The sequence below is a fragment of the Triticum aestivum genome, chromosome 5A (genome assembly GCF_018294505.1).
Source record: "Triticum aestivum cultivar Chinese Spring chromosome 5A, IWGSC CS RefSeq v2.1, whole genome shotgun sequence".
NCBI lineage: Eukaryota > Viridiplantae > Streptophyta > Magnoliopsida > Poales > Poaceae > Triticum > Triticum aestivum.
This window is the reverse complement of record NC_057806.1, coordinates 311,558,036-311,575,700: the sequence shown is the minus strand read 5'-3', so window position 1 is coordinate 311,575,700 and position 17,665 is coordinate 311,558,036. Positions and strand designations below refer to the sequence as shown.

At 45.4% G+C, this 17,665-nt stretch overlaps 1 long non-coding RNA gene across 2 annotated transcripts; it reads right to left on the bottom strand.

Moving 5' to 3' along the window:
* Positions 1-2,906: 2,906 nt before the first annotated feature.
* Positions 2,907-6,388, bottom strand: LOC123103091 (uncharacterized). 2 transcript variants are annotated; one of them, XR_006449652.1, is made up of 4 exons: positions 5,701-6,388; positions 5,398-5,625; positions 4,034-4,292; positions 2,907-3,919 (listed from the first exon to the last, which is right to left on the bottom strand). It is a non-coding gene; the product is annotated as an uncharacterized lncRNA (long non-coding RNA). The 2 variants fall into 2 exon arrangements; XR_006449651.1 differs by having other exon boundaries at positions 2,907-4,292.
* Positions 6,389-17,665: the final 11,277 nt, after the last annotated feature.

Sequence of the window (17,665 nt, the reverse complement as noted above, 5' to 3'; positions counted from 1 at the left end):
TCGAGGTGGCCGCCGGGTTCTGCTTCCTTGCGGCACGCACGGTGACGCCGGCTGCTGCCCACCCCCACTCGCACTCCACAAACGCACGCCTCTCCCAACTCAGGCCATCCCCGAACAGCGACCACGACGCCCCACCGCTGGCCCCTTCGCGACCACACTCCCCACGATGCCTGCCGGTTCTCCGCCGCCTCGCCTAGGCCATCTTGAAACCGCCGCAGTCGCAGCTACAGTCAGGTTACCACCACTTCCTATTCTTGGTTCTGATCTCTGTATGTCCTTAGCAGTATATATACAGTTGTGGTATACTTCAATGAACTGGGAGTTGCCCGTCTGTAGCTTCATAGGTGTTGACATCTGTTGCAATTCGTATCACATTGAACCAGTTTTATATTAGTGATCTAAATGCTCTTATATTACTCCCTCCGTCCCAAAATTCTTGTCTTACATTTGTCTAGATACAGATGTATCTAACACTAAAACGTAACTAGATACATCCGTATTTAGACAAATCTAAGACAAGAATTTTGGGACGGAGGGAATAGTTTACAGAGGGAGTACCAGCCACCGATCTGTCGCATTTTATCCACCATGTCATGCTTGCTCTCTATGTTATCTTCTGTTTTTGAATGAATTTCATTTTGCTTGCTGCAATAGCAGTAGACTGATCTGTCCTCAGTTTTGAGGTTAGGCTAATTTGAGCGAAATGCAGTTAAAAGCAAGCAGCAGTTTTAACCAGCGAAACTGAATATTATTCTCTGAAGAGACATGCCTTCTTGATTGACGAACAGGTTATCCATGTTCAGGTAAATGTCATGCGTCTTTTCTGAACATTCTGGTCGTGCTCCACAATTCAGATACTATTGTCAGTTATTGTAGTGGTATAGTGTTCATCTACTACTACCCTTGTAAAAGCATGAAGTTTAGATCTTTGTGTTATGCTGAAATTCATGCATATATCTTTATACTGGGTTATTTGATAAGCTGTGCTATTTATGTTGAAATAATATGAAATTATATGCAAAGCTCTGCAACTGCCTTGAGTAGGTGATAGTTAAGAAGAACATAGTATGTGATGGTCCAATGAGGAAGAAATATAAGTCGACAATGCTGCTGATGGGTGGCACTGATAGTCCCAACACCTTTGCTCTTGGATCATTATTCAAGCTTATTTTTTCCTACAACAAGAAAGAGGATGCTGAAGGAGGTATTGCAACTAGAAAGGTATCTGGTTTACAACTTGATTCTGAACTTTTTTCAAACATGCATGGTTGTTTTATCCTCTGAAGACAATATAAAAGCTTTTGCCATGTTATTACTTTTTAAAGTTCCATAAACTGAATAATCTTTATAATGCACATAAGTATTTTCATATTGAAACTGTTCATCCATTGGTAAATTCTTTTCCTACTCTTCTGCATCTGAAATATTTACAATTATCACGCTGAAAGGAAGACTTTTCTTGCTCTTCTACTGAATAAACAAGAGTGTCATAGTATGTAGCTCAATGATGCTTAGGTAGTGGTAATTATTTATTGGCATAGTGTTTGTCTGCTTCTCATCAATGAGCTCATCATGGATTTTTTTTAAATGCCAAGGCATTTATTTTGTAGAGTTTGATGCTATTATTGTTATCTAGCATCACATGATTTCATAGAATTTGACGGAAGTTATGTTGATCCCTTGCTTAAAGAATTTTTAGCAAGAAAGCAGATCCTATTTGTTTCTCATTAGTTAGAGAAAAAACGAACAAGTGAACTCCAATTGCTATAATTCTTTTTTTTGCAAAAAAAACTAAAATGTCATTAAGCACTGTGTAGTACTAACATATGACTGACTTATTAGTCACAAACCGTGTAGTGAAAAAGTTTGAACTATTTAGCTACCGGACAATCAGTTGGACTTCATGTCCATATGTGACCAAGTAGTTTTAGGCTGATAAGTATCACTAGAACCAGCCTGAAATTTGACCTCTCGGAACATAAAAAGCAGAAGCTTACTTCAGCAGCATGTGGTCAGTTCCCCTCACCGGCTACCATCTATCTTAGAGTTTGGTTTTTTCGGGAGATTTCAGGATAGAAAGGCAGCTTTGGAGAGGGGCCGCAAAGATCAAAGCTATTGTGTCAAGTACTGTGCTCAAAACGTCCATCGGGTGCATCCATCTCGCCCCAGTTCATCACCGATCACCAAGCGATTTACATCCACGGCGATCATGGATGACCCCATGAGATATGCCGCCCTATTCTTCCAAATACAATGGGTCGATTAATACGGTATTTTGATATGCTAATCACGCTTCCGTTTCACTAAATTTCCAGAACAATACTACTTACCTTCTACTAATACTGTTCTGTCAACTGCAAAAATCAGAATTATCGCAACATTTTCGTGATCTGTATTCCAGCTTTTAGTATATGGTTTGTTTTAGAAGCAGATAAGTGGTGAAGGGTCGTATATAGGAATACTTGTTATGCACGTCTATCTACACTCTTCTCAGCCTAGAAATCATTATGTGCTTGCTGACTTGTTTTGCTCACATTGCCGCCGAAACTGTGAGCGGTCCTTGCATGTCTTGTGTATTCATTGAAAGCGTCTAAAATATGGAGTTGCAACATGGCTGCTAGCTGCTACTTTCATGTTAACAGAAGAAGGCCAAAGCTCTCATTTTCTAGATATGTCGAGTTTAAATATGAAGGATATTTTAAGAACGGAATTTTCAGCATCATATATCTATAGCAATTGTGTTCTGAAACGGAATTGTTGGCTCCTAATAATAGTGTACTGAATTCTCTCAAGTCCTTCCAGCTTTAGGGACTGCTCAATTGGATCTGCACAATCCAACAAAATAAATGTGCATAGTGTCTGCGACACTTTCTTCGGATCATCACGAAGGTAGTTGTAGGAGTAAAAAAGTACGTCATACTGTTTTTTCAGTACAAGCCAGAGACTATTGAGAAAGAAAGGCTAGGACAGGTAATACTTGTTTTTACAGTACTTGCGCAAAAAGTATGTCATACTGTTTTGTTCTAGATGATTTTGATGAATTTTACAACCTTCTTTTCAGTCGTATACCCCAAGAAAATTTGCTTTCATGGGGCTTATTTAATCCAAGAAAGAACTGTGAGTAGTAGCGAACCAGACATGAAAAGTTTCAGAGAACTACGAAAACTCCGGTCAGTTTTGTCAGGATCTTGTGACCCAATTCCAGGACTCTATTGACTAAGGTAATTAATGATATATCTGTGTGATTTATCCTGTTAAAACTTTTAGTGTTCACTTAGGGGTGAGTGCAACCAGTAACTAAATTTAGACTACGAACTAGAGTAGGACAGTAAAATCAGGAGCAGGATGGAGAACACATGGGACATTGAGGACTAATGGTCAACACTTAAATCTTGCTTTACATTCAGTTCAGTTCCAAGTAGTCTGATACATAGATGGAGATGCGAGTGCTGATTTGGGGTTGATTTGGTAATTATATATTTTCCTTGATGACTGTCATTTTGTTGTCCTACATGTGCCATATGATATGCATAACAACTTGAGAGCACCTTTGCCGCTCTTGATGTGCTTCGTCATGCAGTTTTTTAAAGTGCACAAGCAAGCTTGCGAGTGATGACAACTACTATGACCTACAAACCTTGAATCAAGGTTTTTGGGGTTGAACATAGGGCACAGCGCGCTCTCCCATCTACCCAGTGAAGCGTATGAAAGAAAAAGCTACAATATACAAATCGTCACCGTCATTCAGTTTGTCCAAAACTGAGAAAAGCTCTTTAAAAAAAACTGGGAAAAGCTCACGTGATGGAATGAGATGAGATTTCAATATCATGATTGTGTTTTATAATTTGAATGACCAAAGTAGATGATCCAGTCAGCCCGTGTTTGACAATATGAAGGGACAAGCTTGTTGATCCATTATCTGGCCAGGAAAATACAATAATTCGGAGGGCTTAGGTATGGATAATAGATCTGACCTAATCTAGCAAGGTGAGTGACTCAATTGCACATGTGCAAAATGGAAGTTTAAACTTACTTGAATCTCTTGTAGGGTTTGGGGGAGATTGTCAGCGAGCCACTGATGAAAGTCCTTTTGCAATGACAATGATAGAGAAGATTTGCAAGATCTCGCTTGGCGGGCAACTTGTGTACTCCTGGATGGGGGCGCCGTCCGGTGGCAGTGGGGTGTGGCAGTTGCCACAGCTGGGCACAGCCGGGAGGCGTTGGTGTCACCATTGTGCTACATCACACATTTTTCTCGCGGCGATTGTGTTACTGTTGTTGTTATCAACAACCTACCATGACGGTCCGGGAGGTGATGAAAGTTAGTTGCAGAGGCTACACTCAGATATATGATCTTTGCGGTGAAGAAAAACATGAACAATAATGCAACTATCCCCTTTAATGGGATTATTCCATCATTGGTTATCTGATTTAATCAGAACAGGAATGCACCTGCTATGTGACTGACACAAAAATTATTGGAGGAAGTTTGCTCTCATGCTTACACAATTTTTTTATTCTTTTTCCACTATTCCTCACTGCAACCTCATGGTAGCACTATTGTTGCTCTGTAACCTGATATAGCTTTTTGATAATCTATTTATTTACTTGTATGAGCTTGAATTCTAATTCTTATTTCCATAGACCACAAGTTGTATGGGCTTATTTAACCTACTATCATGTACCCATTATTCAGTTATGTCTATTGCATTTTGTTTTTCATTAGGCTTGAAATTTTAGACCTGAAATTGATCTTCGTCAAAATTAGTTCAACTGAATGGAGCAAATATGTGATTTAGATATAACAATTCACTGATTTTACAGGGACAAGAAACCTTTTTTTGATTGTTGTTGTCATCTTCCCACACCTGCGGTAAGTACTAAAGTAGTATACTGAAATATGAGACATGTTTGCGAAGTGTCCTCTCCTTTTAGTGATTTACAGTGGTAGTATTATTGATCTCCCATGTAGTGTGCTGACCAATGAGGAACTTAAATACCTTTCCAGTAATTAAGTTGGGTAAAGAGAAAGCAGAGAACCGAATCTTGGTGAAGACATCTCAACAGAGATGAGATAATGTTGCCCAAGCTGATTATTGCTTGGTTTTTATATCCCTTTTCAGTTGTATTTTTATGCATTATCGACTAGGAATAGAGAATATCTCACAATCAAATTTCAAGTGCCTGTACGAAACTCATAACATGGTTGGGCACTGTTATCCAAAACATATGTTACATTTTTCTCCATCATAATGCAACCTTTATTCGGATCATATTTTTTCTTACCAATTCTTTATTCATTTATATTACATTTATTTTCTGCTCATAGTATGTTTCTTGAGAAATCAATGGACCCTATGCCCATCATTGATCTAATCATGATTTGTCATTATTTACCTTTGCATGTGCAAGCAAGACGTGCATTGCACGTGCAAGCTTACTAGTCTCGCTGAAGGAGAACGGCAGTGGCGCCATGGCGGCAGGATGCAGGAGGTCGCAGCGGCGGGGCTCTTCCCGGCCGGAACGCGCCTGATCCCGTGGGAACGACGCGAGGGCGAATGGATCCACGTAGGAGGAGACGAAGCAGGGGCTTGAGGCGACGAGGTTGAAGGAGGCTGTTGTTGCCTGAAGAAAGACAGAGAGTTCAGAGAGAAACAGGGGAAGGGAAGAAGAGAGACGGAGATGGCAGGGCACGGCGACCTGCGAGGTCCGGTGGCGCGGCCAGGCATGCGTGAGGAGGAGGCATCGGGCGCGCTGGCGACCTGCTGGTCGGGTGCTGGTCGTGGCAGAGGCTCGAGGCAAGGAACCTCCAGCGGTGCCATGACCGTGGAGAGGTGGCTGGAGGTGGCGGGGTCCTGGATCCGATCGAGATGGGGAAGGGCGGCCGGCGGTGGGGTTGGCTTGCAGGTGGCGGAAGGCTGGCCGGGGTGGCCTGGTTCGACGAGGTTGAAGACGGCGCAGGCGAGGAGCTCCTCAGGCGACGGCGCTGTTACAGAGAACAGAGAGAGAGAGAGAGAGAGAGAGAGAGAGAGAGAATCGGGTGAGACAGAGGGAGCAGCGAGGGAGACGAAGGAAAAAAAACAGGGGCGCGAGACAGGGCCTGGTGTCGTCGGGTTGGTCGCCGGTGTGAGGAGGCAGGGAGCGGGGGGCTCAGGTGCTGCTGTTGTTCGCCGGCGACGGCTGGATCGGGATGGGGCTTGCTCCGGTGAGATGCATGCAGAGGAGGCGGGGGTCGAGAGGCGCGGGAGGTGACGAGGCGGCGGCAGCTCTCTCGATCCCTTCGGGGATCAAAGCAGGAGGAGGGGGGCTCGCTGGTTGGTCCGGGATGGATCCCGAGGATCCAGGTGGAGTGGCGGCAGGGAGGAGGTATGGATGGGACAACCATCCTAGATTCTAATAGGGTTAGGTTGATTTGGTAGGTGGTGGTCTTATATATATAGCAAGTGGATTTTTATAGGGGCATTTGGTCCCTCTGATTTTAATCAGACGAATCCGGATAAATAGACTAGGGCGTCCAAACAAAGAAATGAAGAAATTTTAGGGATGCTTGGGGATGATCCGGACCCAATGGTCACGACTGAGCGGTTCGGGTTCGGGACAGCTTTCGGACGCGCGAGGGGTTTGATGAAAGGCCAAAGATAAAAGGGGGGGGTTAGGAGGGGGTTTTGGAGCCTCTGATCGCGACCCATGGATCCGATCGAGAGGGAGGATAGGTAGGCCTAGGTGGGCTGGTTGTGACTATGTAGAAGGCCGAGGGCTGCGGGAGAAGAGAGAGAGAGAGAGAGAGAGAGACCCGGCAGCAGTTTTCGGAGACCGAAAACGTCCGACGAAAAGACCGGCTATATTGTCGCTATAGTTATCCGTTGGGACGTCAAACGGACTCCGAATGCGATGAAACTTGGCAGGTGGCCTACTGACAACAAAACAACACCACATGCCAACTTTCAACCCATTTCGAGAACATTTTTCGGCCACTTATAAAATACTATTTCGGACATGTCGCGGGCGTGTGCGAGTGTGGTTGGGCTCAGAATGGACAACGGGGAGAACTGGAAAAACCTGGACGAATGCAAGTTTTTAAAAACATGACGATGCAATGCACATGATGACATAATAAGATACAACACACAAGCGAATGACATGGCAACAACGTGCATAACTGGAAGACACCGGTTCAAGAAACTAGAATGAATCTCTTGAGTGTTGAGGTGGGCATAGCTGGATAAATCCGTTTTCCACTTGCCCTTGTCCATAGCAGAAAACTCTTCCTTGGCACTATGCTTTGATAAAGCGATAGGATTGCCAGGGCTGGTGTGGCCGATGCGAGTGACAATGACGTCGTCTGATTGTTCCTCAGCGGCTTTGGCCGGGCTTGGCGGTTTATCTGCGGCTTTGGCTAGGCTTGGCGAGTCAGTAGCACGGCCGGTGGGATCCTCTTCCATCGGTTCAGCAAAGGTATCATGGTGTTCTGGTGGCGGATCATCATGTATGTCATCAACGTTTGTCTCAAAACTGTTCTGGATTATCTTCAGCCGGGTTATCATCAGTCGGGTTATCATCCGCTGGTTTATTCAATTTGGCCTTTTTGCTGGGCCTGACCTTGGCTCTGAAACGAAAATATATAAAGGTTAGTATAACACACAAGTATAAAGTGTCAAAAGGTTAAGTTCAAAGCGTTTACCCAGGAACAGTCTTAAGAGGAGGGAGCCGTGTGGTCATTGACTCGCCAGATGATGAATGAGGCGTTCCCTGATAATTTGAATCGGACGGATTAAGAGGTTGTCGGAAATAGCCTGCCTTGGGATAAGAAGTATCAGAAGTATGTGAGACCTCAGATTGACGTTTCCGAACCGGAGTGTTCGGTAAACCGGCTGAAGTGCTGAAGTGACTACTTGGCCGCTGTGCTAGGTTGTGCGGCGAGCTTCGTGTTGCTGCTTCTTCAAAAGAAAGTTTGGATCCAAGTGAGCTAGGGGGTGAGAAAATCTTACTTTCTGGTTTGCTTGACGGATTTTCTATGTTGGCAGAGGATCTGAACCGGAGGAAAGAATAATTACCTCTGCGACATCGGCTTGGCTGCCTTCAACGTCATCCTGATAATAGTCATTGTCAATGAGGTGTATGAAAAACGAACCAAGAGAGTCAAGTTCTACCTCTGAGTCCGGATTATCCGGGTCATCATCAATGTTCGGTTCAGAGGGTTCAACGTTTTTCTTCTTGGCAGGTTTTTAGTAACCTTGGTCTTGGGGCGAGGCGTCTTGGCCGGTTTGTCCTGTGGTTTCTTCTTCCAGAACGGATCATCGCCCTGTCAAAGATGGAAATTTTTTTTAGAGAATATTTAAAGGGATCAAGCTAAAACAAAAGGTTATATGGTTCTTACAATTGGCGGTTTATTCGAAGTGCAGAAAGGACTTAGCCCTGCCTTGCTGCAAACAGCCTCCGGTTCATTCAATATTTTCTTGACAGCCTCAGTAACTTCAGCCTCTGTTAGCTGAATGTTAATATGGCATTGAGGATCTTTCAAGTCCCCTGTGTACTCACACATTAAATCAGGGCACCGGCTTAAAGGCAGAATGCTCCAGGATATCCAGCAGCGAACAAAGTCAACTCCAGTTAAACCGTTTGCCATAAAGGCTCTGAGTTTTGAGAGTTGTGCTGCGTAGTTGGATCATTCCTTTGCAGTCAGCCTCTGAGGAAATGGATGTGTGTTGCTAAGCCAGTGAGGACGATAACCCGGCAGAGGATTCTGATCAGTTGGAGACGTATCTCGGCAATAAAACCAAGTCTGACTCCAATCCTTGGGGTGACTATGAAGCTTGGCGTGAGGGAAACTAACATCCTTCCTCTTTTGAATAGCCATTCCACCAAGTTCAGTATTGGGTCCGTCTGTAAACTCTGTAGGACGGTTCAAGTAGAAGAAATCCCTAAACAGTTCAACTGTGGGCTCTTCTTGAAGATAAGCCTCGCAAAATACTTGGAAATTGCAAACATTGGACACAGAGTTTGGTCTGATGTCCTAAGGATGGATTTGGAAGCTAGCAAGCACATCTCAGATTTTTTTTGATCCGGGAGGGCTAAACCCTCGACCCAGGTGGTCAACGAACGCGACTACTTCTCCATCCTTGGGCTCAGGAGGATTTTCCGGACCATTGGCCCTCCAGTGGATGACTTCTTTCTTTGCTAAAATGCCGGTTGCAACGCATCCGGTTAGTTGCTCTTCAGTAACCCGGGAAGGGACCCAGTTACAAGCATAAAATTGTTTGGCCATTTCAAATGAAAAGCTGGAAAAATATCAAATGCTGGCTTAAGGTTTATGACAGACAAGCATAAAGCGACGCAAGATCAGAAGGAGAAGACGGAGGCGGATGCACATTGTTAAACCGGAGCCTGACATTGGAGGGGTTACAAAGATAAAAGAATTGGCGGTTTAAGAGGGGACTAATGGTACCTGCCAGATTATCATCTTCTACCTGCCGGATTATTATTTTCTAAAAAAAAGTTAAACTGCCTACATTGGTATGGAAGGTACAAATCTAAAATATCTAAGTAAGGGAAAAACAAGTTTCACATATCGATATGGTAATTTCAGATCTGCAGTGTATCAGTAAATCAAAATATATTCAAACTTAAAATACAGGTGTTTAAGTAGTTCATCGGGTCCAGATGAGTTTTTTCTATACGAAGAAGATGTTCTAAGGATGCAAAAAGGAATTATAACTACGACTGCGCAAGAAAATGTCAGATCTGAGATCGCCATTTACACTACGGAGATGAACAGAGAAGAACAACTTCGAGCTCTGATGAACACCGAAACCCTAATGGCGGATCTAGAGCAAGGAAAAGGGAAACTTACTATTGCTGGCGAAATAGCGAAGGCTCGCGTTTCTCTAGTACGTTCAGGTTGATGCAGCGGCCGGAGATGAAGTCGAGGGCGGAGCTTGACGACGGCGGCTGCGCGTAAGGGTCAGGTCGGCACAAGGAAGAATAAGCGAGGAGGCACGGGGGGGATGAAAAGTACCCCTTGGTCTTATTTATAAGGTGAAGGGATACGTGACAGGCGCGAAAGTCGAGGAGCCCAAAAGTTGGATATGTGACAGAGTTGTCGCCTCGATTGTCGGAGGCTCATTAATGAAGGTGAGATATACAATTTTTAATAACAGGTGATGTCATGGTGGTTTATTATGAACTTGGAAGATGACATCATGGCGGTCTACAAGATTTATGCGAAGGTGCTGAAGGAGGAATTTTCTAAGTGTTGAAGATTGACATGAACAGGTTCAAATCAATCTAGGGCCTAATGTTGGGGATATTACTACTAAGTATAAACCGGCCATGAGGGGCCGGGTTATGCCCACAATGAGTTAGTCATGTTTGAAGCCCATGAAGACAAGGAGTATGACGCTTTATGGAGGAGATCTAACATAGAGGCCTGGGGCCCAAAGGCAGATTAGGGCCCGTAGACATAAACCTCCATATGATATCTAACTTGTGTTGTAAGACAAGAAAAGGTAGAAACCGAGCCAGACACGTTTATGAGCCGGCCTCGGGATTCTGTAAACCGCCGGGCATCAACCTGTGTATATAAGGGGACGAACCGACGGCGGTTTAAGGAGAACAAACAACAACTCAAGAGCCAGGCAAAGCGGATTTGCTTCCTGGTCATCGAAACCCTAGCAATTCCATCACAACTGGAGTAGGCTTTTACCTTCACCGTAAGGGGCCGAACCAGTATAATTCCTTGCATCCCTTGTTCCGCTTTAACCCCTGTAAGCTACTACATTGCGATGGATCCACGACTAAGTCCTTACGCTAGGACATCTGCCGTGACAAACCAACGACGGGTACAATAGTGATCCAGGAGTGGATCACTAGACATCGGTCAAAAATATCCTTAGTGGAATAAGGAAATGTTTCTCGGTTATGGAGGTGATAAATAGTTCGTCGTAAAGAGTTACGTCGATGCAAGCTTTGACACCGATATGGATGACTCTAAGTCTTGATCTAGATACATATTGAAAGTGGGAGCAATTAGTTAGAGTAGCTCCGTGCAAAGCATTGTAGACATAGAAAATTTGCAAAATACATACGGATCTGAATGTTGCAGACCCGTAGACTAAACTTCTCTCACAAGCAAAACATGATCACTCTTTGGGTGTTAATCACATAGCGATGTGAACTAGATTATTGACTCTAGTAAACCCTTTAGGTATTAGTCACATGAAGATGTGAACTAATCAAATAAAGATGTGAACTATTGGTGTGAAATCACATGACGATATGAACTAGATTATTGACTCTAGTGCAAGTGGGAGACTGAAGGAAATATGCCCTAGTGGCAATAATAAAGTTGTTATTTATATTTCCTTATATCATGATAAATGTTTATTATTCATGCTAGAATTGTATTAACCGGAAACTTAGTACATGTGTGAATACATAGACAAACTGAATGTCACTAGTATGCCTCTACTTGACTAGCTCGTTAATCAAAGATGGTTAAGTTTCCTAACCATAGACATGAGTTGTCATTTGATTAACGGGATCACATCATTAGAGAATGATGTGATTGACTTGACCCATCCGTTAGCTTAGCACTATGATCATTTAGTTTGTTGCTATTGCTTTCTTCATAACTTATACATGTTCCTATGACTATGAGATTATGCAACTCCCGAATACCGGAGGAACACTTAGTGTGCTATCAAACATCACAACGTAACTGGGTGATTATAAAGATGCTCTACGGGTGTCTCCGATGGTGTTTGTTGAGTTGGCATAGATCGAGATTAGGATTTGTCACTTCGATTGTTGGAGAGGTATCTCTGGGCCCTCTCGGTAATGCACATCACTATAAGCCTTGCAAGCAATGTGACTAATAAGTTAGTTGCGGGATGTTGCATTACGGAACGAGTAACGTGACTTGCCGATAACGATATTGAACTAGGTATGATGATACCGACGATCGAATCTCGGGCAAGTAACATACCGATGACAAAGGGAACAACGTATGTTGTTATGCGGTTTGACCGATAAAGATCTTCGTAGAATATGTAGGAACCAATATGAGCATCCAGGTTCCGCTATTGGTTATTGCCCGGAGATGAGTCCCGGTCATGCCTACATAGTTCTCGAACCCGTAGGGTCCACACGCTTAACGTTCGATGACGATTGTTATTATGAGTTATGTGATTTGATGTACCGAAGGGTGTTCGGAGTCCCGGATGAGATCACGGACATGACGAGGAGTCTCGAAATGGTCGAGACGTAAAGATCGATATATTGGAAGGCTATATTCGGACATCAGAAAGGTTCCGAGTGATTCGGGTATTTTTTCGGAGTACCGGGGAGTTACGGGAATTCACCGGGAGAAGTAATGGGCCTTATTGGGCTTTAGTGGAGAGAGGGGAGAAGGGACAAGAGGTGGCGCGCGCCTCCCCCCTGCCCAAACCGAATTGGACAAGGGGTGGGGGCGCGGCCCCCTTTCCTTCTCCCTCTCCCTCTCTTTCCTTCTCTCTTACTCCGAATAGGAAAGAGGAGGGGAATCCTACTTGGGCTGGGGAGTCCTAGTAGGATTCCCCACACCTGGCGCGCCTCCTTAGGGCCGGCCACCTCTTCCCTCCCCTCCTTTATATACGTGGCCAGGGGCACCCCATAGACACGCAAGTTGATTGTTTAGCCGTGTGCGGTACCCCCTCTACAGATTTCCACCTTGGTCATATCGTTGTAGTGCTTAGGCGAAGCCCTGCGTCGGTAACTTCATCATCACCGTCATCACGCCGCCGTGCTGATGAAACTATCCCTTGACCTCAGTTAGATCTAGAGTTCGTGGGACGTCACCGAGCTGAACGTGTGCAGATCGCGGAGGTGCCGTACCTTCGGTGCTAGGATCGGTCGGATCATGAAGACGTACGACTACATCAACCGCGTTGTCATAACGCTTCTGCTTACGGTCTACGAGGGTACGTGGACAACACTCTCCCCTCTCGTTTCTATGCATCACCTAGATAGATCTTGCGTGTGCGTAGGATTTTTTTTGAAATTACTGCGTTCCCCAACAGATAGAACACAAATCATAGAGTCTAGCTCATGTATCTCCTCTTGTGAGATTCCTCCTAGAGAGAAGACTCCATGGAGTACAACCCCTACATGGGAAGATCCATCTAGGGATACAAGACCCCTACACGGGAAGATCCATCTTGGATGCAAGACCCATCTCTCCGTGAGATTTGGACGAACTATCTTTGTATCTTTATTTCCCTTGTTGTTTTGGGATCTTGATGCATCCCATGTATTGCTTGTGATTTGAGGAGTACTTGGTGTGGATCTTGTCCATTAACGTGTTTTTCCTTGTGATTTCCCACATTTCCCCCTTGTGTTATTTGTTGTTCCTCCTTGAATCCACCTCCAGTTCGTGAAGATTGAGCCACATAGGGTCTCTACCCTACATCAGAACACATCTTTTCATCTTCCATTGACCTCCATGTGTTAGAGGGTGACTTGAAGAAACCCTTCTGACTTTTGGACGAAATCATCGATCGCCCTATTCTCATACATCCATCTTCGATCCATCTATGAAAGATATATATATATATATATATATATATATATATATATATATATATATATATATATATATATATATATATATATATATATATATATATAATTAGCACTTCCACAGGTACAACGATGCTTCATTGCATTGACAAAAATAACAAGGGCGACATAATGGACCTTGGACACACATGCAATTTGTGTTTTGGACATAATGCATTGATCAAATTTACACGTAACGGTGGATTAGGAGGCTTTGAAAAAGCATTTCAGACTAGGAGTACACAAAACTAACAGGCCGCAACTATCAAGAGACAGGCAGCTCACCACCTCCGCAGCTGGCCAAAATGGCATGTGAAGGAATACACCTGATAACGTCCAACATTTTGACGGGAGAGTCATCACGGATAACTACAAAAATGGAGGTCAGTGAAAGTACCTACACCACCAACAGGTCAAGCAGGGCAACCTGTCAGTGAAATACCATGGCTGACCCCTTGACTCATCCTTACTGTCCATATATTAGCCCATTTGTGATAACTACCCAGTGAAGGATTCAAGGACCCCCCCCCCCCCCCGCCCCCGCGTCATCTCCTTCGAGGCGACTCGGGGGAAACCCTAACCGCCGCCGCCGCACCCCTCCTCCCCCTCCCCTTCCCCTCCGCCGCCGCCAGAGGTGTGCGCCGGCGTGCGCTCAACACCGATGAAGGTCGCGGCGGGGGATCTGGCGGCTCCACATAGAGTGGAGGGCCTCGGCATCCGGGGCGGCGGCCCCGGGCGGAGAGCGCCGGGTGGCCCGGGCGGCGGGCCAGTTCGGCCGGAGATGGTGAGGTGCCTCCCTCGGTCTCACGGGGGACGAGGCGGCGTCGGTCCACGGTCGCTGGTGTGCGGCCTCGCCTGCGCGGTTGCCGTCGCCAGATGCATCTCATCCTCTCTGCCCCGATATGCTCCTTCCATGGCCGGATCCGAGTCCTAGTGGCTTAGGCCGTTCTTCCCGGGTGCCGGCAGCGCGGATCTTGTTGAGTGGGGTTGGATCCAGGGGAAACCCCTGGCCGGCGCAGCCACATTGCAAGCGACGCCCTGGGCGCCGTACCCCTCCCTGGAGGCTGTGGTGAGGATCCTTCTCCCCCTCCTTCCGTTCCCTGCTAGGTGAAAGCCTAGGTCCCCTGATTCGGGCGGCGACGACACATCCGTGTCGTGTTCCTTCTTGGAGGCGCAGTCCGGGGATCGCAGGGGCGGCGAGAGAGTCGAGTTGTGGGTGTGATGGTGGCGGGTGGCAGCTTGGCTCGACGCTTCACTGCTTTTTCTTCGGTGGCTCATCACTGTTACCCTTGTTGTTGCGACTGTGGTCGACAGCTCTAGCCCTTCGGTGTGGCTTAACCGCGGACGACGACGATGCTCAGAATGGTGTGCTCTGTGCTAGCAGGTCTGCTTGTAGTTCCTTCTTCATGCGCAGGTTGGACGTCTTCGTCTGGGTTCTAGGGTGAACCGAGCTGCCACCTGCCGGTGCGGCATCCTTCGAGCCAGGATGAGAGGGCAGGGGCCCTTTGCAGTGGCAGTTCCAGAGGAGTGTTAGTGCTGTCTTTGAGTTTGGCTACGATCACGAAGCTTGCGCGGTGGTGCATCCTCTCAAGTCCGTAGCTTGTCCGGTTGGTGTAGGTCGTCTTGTAGGGTGTTGGCGGCAGCATGGCGTGCTTGCTATCGCTACTGCCTTTGAGTCTGTTTCGCTTTGCTCCTTGTATCAGCCGCTTGTTTCTCTTCTTGCTTCTTCTTGTAAGATGGTGATCTTGTAATCCTGGCCGGTTGATGGCTTGTTAATTCAAAGCCGGGCTCTTCTTGAGCCTTCGTTCTAAAAAAGGATTCAAGGACTTATAACTACAGGTTTTATAACTAATGAGCATTTCATGGCCGGTCAGTGATGAGCCTCATCTCTGACCGATGCATGCTCGCAGGTCAGTGATGAGGGTTTAGTGTTGTTTGCGTCTATAGTAGTGGATACTGAATTCTTCCCGATTCTATGGAGGCTTACACGGTGTCAAACCATTGATGATTTAATTTACTGCCTTTGATCTTAGGGTTTTTATCATTTATGCCATCGGTTGTGTCCCACTACTCAGTTTTGCCACTAGGAATTTCAACTGCTCAAAAATGCCATCGCTTTGTTAGGCACATGTTCAAAAATGCCACTGGGCACCATTATTGTGTTCTCAAATCTCTTTTGCTATGTTATAATGACATAAATACCTATGAACCAACATGCCAGCTCTCCTTCTATCTTACTACAATAAAGTGTGGGGCCCACTTGATCCCAACGACGTTCTTATTTTCCTATAAAATTATTCGCTTGGTTACTCCTGACAAGTGGGGCCACACTTATCATTGTGAGATAGAGAGAACTGACATGTGGGTCTAGGCTTATTTTTGTCATATAACATGGTCAATGAGTTTGATGTGAAAATAACGATGTCTAATGGCATTTTTGAGGAAACATCTAACGGAACGATGGCATTTTTGAGCAAACATCTCACGGATCGATGGCATTTTTGAGTAGTTGTAACTTCTAATGGCAAAACTGAGTAGTGGGACACAACTAATGGCAAAAATGATAAAAACCCTTGATCTTATTCTAATGGATTTATAGTTGCTTTCTAAAAGGGGCCTGCTACACATCCACCGACAGATCTTTTAAAAAGATCCGCTGCCTCACAAGCCGTCCGATTGTATGGTGTGAGCCGTCCGTTTCTCTTTTCTATTTTTCTGCAACATTGCCCCTTGTTGCAAACCTCATTCCTGCAAGATCTCAGTTGCAAAATGTGTTCTCCTTTTTCGTGCAACAAGACTCTTGTTGCAAACCTAATTCCTGCAACAAGATCTCAGTTGCAAAAACTTGCAATATCTCCTGCCACTTCTTTGTATTCTTGCAAAAAGACCCTTGTTGCAAAATTTACAGTAGCATCTCTGACCTCTTCTCTGTATTTCTGCAACAAACTCCTTGTTGCGATTTTATTCAAGAAAGACTATACTGTAGAAAACTTCACCATGCCCAGCCGCCATTGCAACAGCGCCGCTGTTGCAGGAACTGCTGCTGCGCTTGGTACCGGCGTTTGCAGCTGACCTTGAGGAAGCATCAGCCATGTCTGTCCACACCGGTACTCCTCCAGGACGGCGACGACGGTGCTCTGGCGGCGGCATCCCTCGGGAAAGAGAGAAAGGAGGAGAGAGGAGAGAGGAAGGGCGCCGGTGGCGGAGCAACGCCATTTGGTTTGATGTAGTGGAGGTAGGAGAAGAGGTTGGGGAAGGAGATGTGGATGGGGTCGCTTCCTTGGAGATAAGGAAAAATAAGAGCGGTGGTGCAGACTCACATGGGCACGTGGCGCATAGGGAAGGCGGTGGACTTTTAGTGTGGGATCTATCGGGTGATCAGAATATTTTCCCTTTCTAAAAGGTTTCATTTTCTTTTTTTGCGGTGGAAATACCTATCATTTTGAAGACTATCTGTTTTGGCCTCGCAGGAGAGAAAGGGAGGGAGAGAGAGATGGGAAAATCTCCATTGATTAGATTGTTTTTGTTATTCAAAAAGGATATCTCCTGGTCCAATGATAAAGTGGACGATTGATCATACATACACCTTTGTTATAATTGGTGGTTGCATATAGAGTTGTTGGGAGGCTGATGTGCGAGGTGTGGGAGGTTGGTCTCCAATTGCAATAGCATTAGCACCTACCCAATCGCCGATATGCTGGACCACACAACGATATATGCAAGCCACAGTGCATGAATGTACGTAGCAGGAGGAAATAGTATCGTTGAACAATGACTTGGGGTTTCAGTTCAGTGCGCAGCCGGAGACCAAAATTTATGCTTAATTTAACTGTGAGTGCAGATAGAACAGTACGGTAGGTTTGGGCCGACATGCTCTTGTTGCAATATTCCAACCGAAGTTTCTAGACCTCCTTATTAATTTTCCAGAACATTGGACAATTGGTCCCGGTGTCCTTCCAAAACATGCTAAAAAATGACTTGGGTTTCAGTTAAGTGCTCACACTCACACTTTCCTCTGAAGTTTCAGACATGTTCAGCATAAGTTGACAAGACCAGCTGAGCAATCTCAATA